Raw genomic sequence first — 8,525 nt, forward strand, 5'->3', positions numbered from 1 at the left:
TCCTTCAGGTAGGCCGTCTCGTTGTTATCAGAGATCAGGCCCACCACAACGGTGTCGTCAGCAAACTTAATGATGGTGGTGGAGCTGGTAGTGGCCACACAGTCATATGTGTACAAAGAGTACAGCAGGGGGCTCAGAACACACCCCTGGGGGGCTGAGTGATGGAGGCTGAGACATGTCCGCCCATCCTTACTGCCTGTGGTCTGCCAGTTAGGAAGTTGGAGATCCACTGTCACATAGATGAGCTGAGTCCCAGGTGCTCCAGTTTGGTGGTGAGTGTGCAGGGAATTATGGTGTTAAATGCAGAGCTGTAGTCGATGACTAGTTGTTTTTGGACTTTAATTGGTGTAGAAATGTGTGTTTTCTAGTCTTTGTGTGACTAATTGTGTTACTCTAATACTGACTGTGTACTCAATGTCAGGGTTCATTTGTTATTAAAACCCAGTGTTCCTAACTGTGTGGCGTACAGGGGAGAGAAATATAATACAATCTGTGATTGCTGTCTCTTAACATAAGGTAAATATTTTTGTACAAATACTTTTTAAAATTTTGGCCATCCATCCCCATATACCACACCAAACCATCACTTTTGTTGTTCCAACAGTCTTGGAGGGATCCATCCAATGTGGGTTAGTGTCAGACCAATAGCGGTGGTTTTGTTTGTTAACTTCACCATAAACGTAAAAGTTTGCCTCATCACTGAACAAAATCTTCTGCGTGAAATGAGGTTCCTGTTACAATTTTTGTTTTGCCCATTCTGCAAATGATCTGGGTCATCCTCGTTGAGATGCTGCAGTAGCTGGAGTTTGTAAGGGTGCCATTTGTGAGTAGCTAATATCCGCCGAAGGGATGTTCGACTAATGCCACTCTCCAGTGACATGCGGCGAGTGCTACGCTGTGGGTTCTTGCTGAATGAAGCTAGGACGGTCACTGATGTTTCTTCATTAGTGACAGTTTTCTTGCGTCCACATTTTGGCAAATCCAACACTGAACCAGCTTCACGAAACTTAGCAAGCAGTTTGCTGACTGTAGCATGGGAGATGGGTGGTCTCGTAGGGTGTCTTGCATTGAAATCTGCTGCAATGACCCGGTTACTGCGTTCACCAGATATTAACACAATTTCAATCCGCTCCTCACGTGTTAACCTCTTTGACATGTGAACAAAGAGAAACTTGTAAATAACTCATGAAAGAATAAAGTTATGTTGAAACCAAGCACAACATTGTTTTTCTTGTGACATTACCAATAAGTTTGATGTGTATTTGTGATACTCGAGTCTTCAAAACCATCCCACTATCACGGCAAAATGCACAATAGGCACGTCGGTCCACTGTGTTCGTATCACGCTTTGCCTCTCCACAACATGAAATAGACACACATGCAGGTGCCCCGGTGTGTCTATTACAAGCTTTGACATGATATCAGGTTATCAGCACAGCCTGAACTCTCTTAGGTAAGCTTTCTTGTGATTTCTTTAAGTAGTCTATTAAGTAGGAATAGTTCTTCAGGCTTCTTTAAGGACATTCAAAGCTCTTTTTTAGATATTGGCTGTCTTCTGTTCTGTGTTAAGATGATCCCACATTGTTTTTGTTAAGTTGAAGTCTGGGCTCTGGAGAAGCCAACTAATGAATGATGGTGCTCCACTGTGTGTTTTTCTAACCAGGTATGCTTTTACTGCATTGGCAGTGTGTGTGGGATCATTATCATGCTGGAAAATGGAATTGTTGCTAATCATGCACTTTCCAGATGGTACCGCGAGGTGGATCGAAACCTGACTGTACCCTTCTGTGTTTGTAATTCCATAAATTTTGACAGCATTCCAAACATCACTGGCTAAAATGTTGTCCCAATTCATGACAGAGGCTCCATCATGCTTTACAGATGCTGTAGTCATTCAGTGTTTTACCTCTCTCACCCTCCTCCATTCATTATCACATTTGGATTTATGTGGATTTGTTGTCCTGTTATTGTGTTTACCTTTTTAAAGGATGATTTCTTGAGACCAACGTTCAGTTGAGACCATTTCTGATGATGCTTCAGTGAACTAGAGACTGATCAAAAGAAGGGGCGTCTCTCATTGTCAAGACTTTACTGGACTTCTTTCCTACTTCTTAATGGTACAGTTTATAAAATCTCATCAGTAGATGTGGTCAGCTGAATTATGTTTTCTTACTCCTCCCACTTCCAGTGCATAATCTTACCTATGGTAGCTGCTGTAGGACAAACAACTTAAGCCATCACTCATCTGAGTGGAGGCTGCAGTGTTGCCAACTTAGCGACTTTGTCGCTATATTTAGCGACTTTTCAGACCTTTTCAGACCTAGCTAAAAAAAGACGTGAAAGCGCATATCGCTTTTACTCTCAACAAGCAGCGGGTGCTGTAACGCAGTCAGTTCTTCTTTTACTCTTATGCTGTTTTGTGGATCACAAGGTTTAAAACTACTTATAAACACACACACACAAAGTAACTCCACCAGAGTGCCTATTTTGGGTCACTTTTGCCGGTCCAAGCCCGGGTAAAGGAGCAGGGTTGGAATTGTGACATTAAAAAAACAATAATTGCTAAAATAAATTTAATTTGTAGTTCTAAATAAACTCTAAATGCATTTAGGACGTTTTTTACTCACTTTATGTCTCTTCCACGATGTTATTTCTCTCTCCAACAACATAGATTACAATTACATTAGCATGACCAATTATGCAAATTAGGCGATGACGTCATTTAGCGACTTCTAGCGACTTTTAGGACCGCCAATAGCGATTTTCCTTACTGAGGAGTTGGCAACACTGGGAGGCTGTCAGTCCACTGCTTAACTCAGCTGTTAATAAGACAGCAGTGTCAATGAGCGTGTAGTAAGATAGCATCTATTTCAGTCTGGAGGAGGCTTTAAAACCTTGTGAAAGGAGTCATATATGAGTTGATGAAATGAGTTGTTGTGTATATGATTCTTTCTATCGCTTTTTTTGCTGCCCTTAGCTGCTGTTAGCTGCTGTTAATGGCACTTTTGGGCTAACTTGGGAATTGCTCTTTGGGAATCATCTAGTTGGTGCCAAAAAATAATGCCCTTTAAAGTGTACCTGTTCATATTGGATATTTTTGTTTTGTAGATTTACCAAACAAATAGAAAATTAAATTTTTGCAACACAGGCTGCTAATGCTATTGCTAATGCTAATGTAATTGAACTTAGGTTAGCGTTAAGTGGCTTAACAAACAGACAAAACACTTCTCTGAAACTATTAACCCTCTCTGACCGGTTGGAGCAGGCACGCTCTGTTTTGCGTAACTATTTTTAAAGCCAGGTAGAATTGCAATCACATAAAGTGTCGCATGTCCGCCATTACCTGCCCGGAACCGGAAGTGATGTCATTTTCATGGAAAATGTAGTTTTTTCTTATAGGGCATTTACAAAGATATACTGGTGTTTTTAAAATTCATGTTTGAGTTTATGCTTTTCTGTATAGTTTCTGGGATGCTTAGAACTCAAATTACACTGTTGGAAATAGTTTATTTTGATGCACATGCTGGTTTTTTTGGGTTTTTCCTGCAGTATATAAAAATTGGTGTATCTCAAAAATTAAAATATGAGGACACTCAAAATAAATTTTCTGTGCTGGGAAGCTATTTTGAGCGATATCCCTCTGAAATTTCTCTATCTACAAATATGTGTAAAAAACAAAACAAAAAGGATTTTAATTTTTTTGTAGTTTATCTAGTTACTATGGACTTAATGCATACATATTATAAAAATTTGGGATATAATGGTTGTATTTCTATTGCTGTAATCCTATTGCTTACCTATAAAATTATAAATAACATTGCCCCCAGCTATCTTGTTGAACTTCTCAGCTTGTACACTCCTAGGAGAGCACTAAGATCAATGGGCCAATTGCTCTTAGTGCAACCTAGGTCACGGTTGAAGACCAGAGGTAATCGCGCTTTTGCAATAGCTGCTTCCAAACTCTGGAATAATCTTCCTACTGCTATTCGTGCATCTGAATCGGGTCAATCTTTTAAATCACGGTTGAAAACCCATTTATTCAATCTAGCCTTCCCTAGTTAGTGCCTGTATCCTGCAAATGTTCTTTTATGTAGTTTCAATCATTTTATTCTATTTTATTGCTGAATAATCTCTTACTCGAGTTGTGTTTGTATTTTCTTTTACATATTTTCACTGCACTGCAGCTAATTAGTGCTCTCCACCTGTTGGTGTATTTATTCCATGTTAATGTTTCTTTCTCTAAATTATTGCATTACTGTAAAGCACTTTGATGTACCGCTGGTTTTAAATGTGCTATACAAATAAAATTGTATTGTATTGTATTGATGCATAGCAATTTAAAATACTCACAAAAATGGCACTACAGCATGTAAAATGTAAAGACAAGCTCTGGCAGACTTGGTTCACTGAAAAAATGGGAATTGGCAGGCTTTTGAATTTGCACAAATGAATTTAGTTAATGCTACACAAGCCTTTCACGTTTCTCTTATTTACATGATTAAATAAAGTACCATTTACTTGATTATAAACAATACTGAGACTACTCATTTTTCTTGCATTGATTTAAAGTGACTAAATTAGAATACTAAAACCATTGTAATCATGTTTGACCACAACCGGAAATGATGCAATATATTCAAAGACAACAACTAAATATGATTGGATAATAAGACCTGGAGTCTTATCCAATAAGACAACAACATAACTTAAGGAGAGCGCAATTGACCGCCAGATTCTGGAAGACTGTTCAGCCACATGCAACCTTTGGCACTGAGTCAGGCATACTGAGAAGGTAAGTAATTTAAATACATTTGTTTTAGTTGGGTACGTTTTCACAGAATTGTTGTAGTGCATGCTATATGAAACGTAATCTGTAATGCATCTACATGTTGTTTTTACAGTGCTAGCTAAAGTTGGCATTAGCTTTGTGGCTAAAGCTGAAAAATAGTAACAAATTGCACATAGTCGGGAGAAAGCAGCTGTTGTCGGTCAGATATGGAATTTATGCATGTGACAGAGAGCACTGACGTTTTCTCAGTGAAGTTAAAACGTCACTGAGAGAGCAATAGTGTTTGTGTTACTCGTGCTAGTTATGGCTACAGTGGCTAATTAGTCCGGCTGTAATCGTCAGAGTTTAAGAAGCTGGGAGCGCCACAGTGCCATACCTTAATTCTTGCTGCTGACACGCACTCAAGTTATAATAAGGATCCTGCCACCTTAGACGTGGGTTTAAGAACCTGTGCCCATAAATGCCAAATCATTTTTCCATTTAGTCATTGTTTTAGGTGAAGTGTCACTTACTTGACTATTCTATTGGTCAAGCCCAAATAATACAGCAGATATCTACAAGGAGATAAGTTTGTTCAACAGAGTATGTCTTATTAAGTGATGTATTGTGAATTTTCCAACATCGTCCTAACAAAAATTAGGACCACCACCCCCCCCCCCCCTTTTTTTTTTTGTAAGCTGCATTAGGTACATATTCCCTGACATTCTAGAGGTCAACCTTGCATAACTTATAGAAAGGGAATGGTACTGGCCCAAAGGGCAGCAGGTGGATTGCCAGAATACTGAAAAACCATATCTGCATTGTACCGCAGCATATTCTACATTGTCAGAGAGCTTGGTGGCTGGTACAGAGAGCACGACAGAGCTTTTGAGCTCAGCCCAGTATCCACAAGAATATTCACTCTCATTTCACTCTGTGAACTCCTTGATACTTATCCATTGGTTGACTATGAGATTGGATCAGTCCACATTTGACTTTAAAAAGGCATAAAGGAATAAAAGGTATTCATATAAGTGTAATAGGTTCAGTCGCATGTATTTCATTAGATAAATTCTTCTTTTTTATGTCTGATCTTAATAACTTTGACTATTGGGTATGGATACCTTTATGAAAACTAAACTGAAATGATTCTTTCTGAATATGTAATTCTTTTTTGCCTACAGAGTCCTATGGTCCTAAAGACTGTTTTGGCTGACGGAACCTGTCGAAGGCTCACTCTCTAATGGAGCGCCTGAATCAACTGAGGATCTCATCATTGAAGTCAAGAGACAGTGTTGTCTTCAGGGCAGACTTCAGTTTATGGATTCCTTGTTTGGGAACGAGTTTCTTTACCTTACCTCGGTTTCAGAAGTTGCGGACAAAGGAACTCTTAAAGCTATTGACATGCCAAAGCCCACCACATGGACATAAAAAAGACTTTTTCATACAGAAGACATGAAGTTGTTCGTGATGCACCAATGGTGGAGGCTTTCATGGCAAGATGGCCTGCTCTATTTGATGTCCATGAGGTAAGGTTTGCCTCATACACGGAGTTCTTGCGGTATTAGCCTAAAATGGTTAAGGCACAGTTGTTATTTGACAGCCCATTTCTTCAGCATGAGTGATTGCAGCCTTCTTCCAGGTATTAAACCTTTGAAGCTCATTTCTCTGTGCTCATGTTTTCAGATCAACGCTGAGTTTAAGAGAATTGCCACCATCCCCCCTCAGACAAAGTTCCTGGCTCAGCTGGCTCTCCACTTGGACAACCTGGTGAAGTTGGTCAACAGAAGAGGAGAGCTTGGACTAATACTGAAAAGAATTGTGGCATAAATGGATAATGTAAGTGATAAAGCCTCAACATTCACTTAACATGATCCTCTTTTGATGAAACTTTATAATTGTGGAAGATTTCAAATGTTTTCCCATGATAAATTCTCTCATTTTGTATTTTTACATCTGCTTGTTTTTTTTTAACCTTCACTTTGTCAACTTATTATTAATTGCCAGTAAACCTATTATTAATTTGTGCACCTTTCCTTTAAAAACATTCATGTAAAGTACACTATTAAAACTTAAATGAAGGACAAGGGCTGAATGAAGATGCTAATTACATACATTTCATTCCAGTGTGAAGATGTTGATGCTGAGTGTGTCAAGGGAGTGTGTATCTACATGGGTGAAGACCCTGGCATGCTTATCTGGGAGTATGTGGTATGTACTTGTGTTTTTGGTTTTTTTTTTGTTGTTGGTTTTTTTTTTTTTTTTTTGGACTTTCCACAGTGTGTCATATTATTTACTTGGAAATGACTAACATGGCTTCTTTTTTACAGGGCATGGAAGAATGTGCCATCAGTGAGACTGTTGAAGACACCACTGTTTGAATTTATCTTCTTAAAGAGCAAGCTTCAGCAGATGAACAAGAGTTGTCCTTGCAGGCATCAGGGTGGTGAAGAATTTGGATAATGTAGCATTTGCTGTGATAATGCTATTTGGACTCATGTATGCATTAAACCTTGCCTACCCTGCTGACCTTCGCTACAACTTTGATGTTTTCCAGAAGGTTTTCATGGAACTGGATGGAGCTAAACTCTCTAAAGTTTAGCTCCATCCAATCTGTTTCATTGAGAAGTCAAAGACTGCACTTCTGCAATTCTTTGCAGTTTTTCATTTTGTGTTCAGTAACGTTATACTGCTTATGTTTTTATTGCTTTTCCCTCATGTGACTGCAATGAAGGATGATTTTTCCTTTTGGTATTATGTTGTAAGAAATTTTTACTGACGATTGTTAGCAATATGTTCTAAGTCAACCTTAATGTCCTGCTTACATGTTTAAAATGAAGATTAAAATTCATGTAGGTGTTTGGTATTAGTTATGTAACAATGTCATTTAAGGCTCAACTTAGTTGAAATCTTGTACAGGTAAATAATTGTACAGAAGCTGAAACTGTTGTCAAATAATACACAAGTTATATTTTGTGTAAATCTGTTTATTCATAAAAGCGTGTTGCTTTTTTTTCAGGTAGTCTTAATTTAGTTTACATTTTCAATTATGTAATTAATACAAATGTTATATGTAAGAGATGACAGGATCATCTATAAGCACTTTCTTTTGTTTCCTGCTAAGGTCAGTTTTTTGTGAAATATTTGCAAATATATTCTCAAACTAACTTTTTCTTTTAGTTATTTCTGCAGGCTATCTTTAAAAATGTGTTAACAAGTTTATATGGATGTGATTTTTGACTTGTTCATGGCAGAATTGCTGCTTTCACTGCTGTTACAGTTTAATAAAGGTGAATTGTTCAGTAGCACTCAGTCTTTGCCTTTTTTGTCAATAATGATCAGTTGATATTTCAATTGAAAAAATTAAGTAGGATTTAAAGCCATAATTTGTGTTGCAGGAACATAATTGCAATGTGTTTACATTACATAATATCATTGCGTACCACTGGCAAATAAAAATAAGTTGGTGTTAAACATTAAAATATATCGACATTATGCAATACATTGATATTATGATAATAGATTAATATTAGTACATCAAACATGATTTTTTAAAGTAATCTGATGTAAATAAAATACTTTGATTTGACAAGCATTAATTACTTGAGGGAAAGTGGAAAATTAAGTCAGTCATACTTATTCATATTATGTGGGACCGATGTACACAATAAAATCAAGTAAATTGAAAGAACTTTTTTTTTCAGTGTTCTACGGTAGGTGTTAAAGGGTTAACTTACAAGGATCGGATTGAAATTGA

At 37.6% G+C, this 8,525-nt stretch overlaps 1 pseudogene; it reads left to right on the plus strand.

The window, feature by feature from the left end:
- Positions 1-6,171: 6,171 nt before the first annotated feature.
- On the plus strand, positions 6,172-7,370 carry LOC148104334 (uncharacterized; annotated as a pseudogene).
- Positions 7,371-8,525: the final 1,155 nt, after the last annotated feature.

Source organism: Neolamprologus brichardi, chromosome 3 (assembly GCF_056152115.1).
Source record: "Neolamprologus brichardi isolate AB-2024 chromosome 3, ASM5615211v1, whole genome shotgun sequence".
Taxonomy (NCBI): domain Eukaryota; kingdom Metazoa; phylum Chordata; class Actinopteri; order Cichliformes; family Cichlidae; genus Neolamprologus; species Neolamprologus brichardi.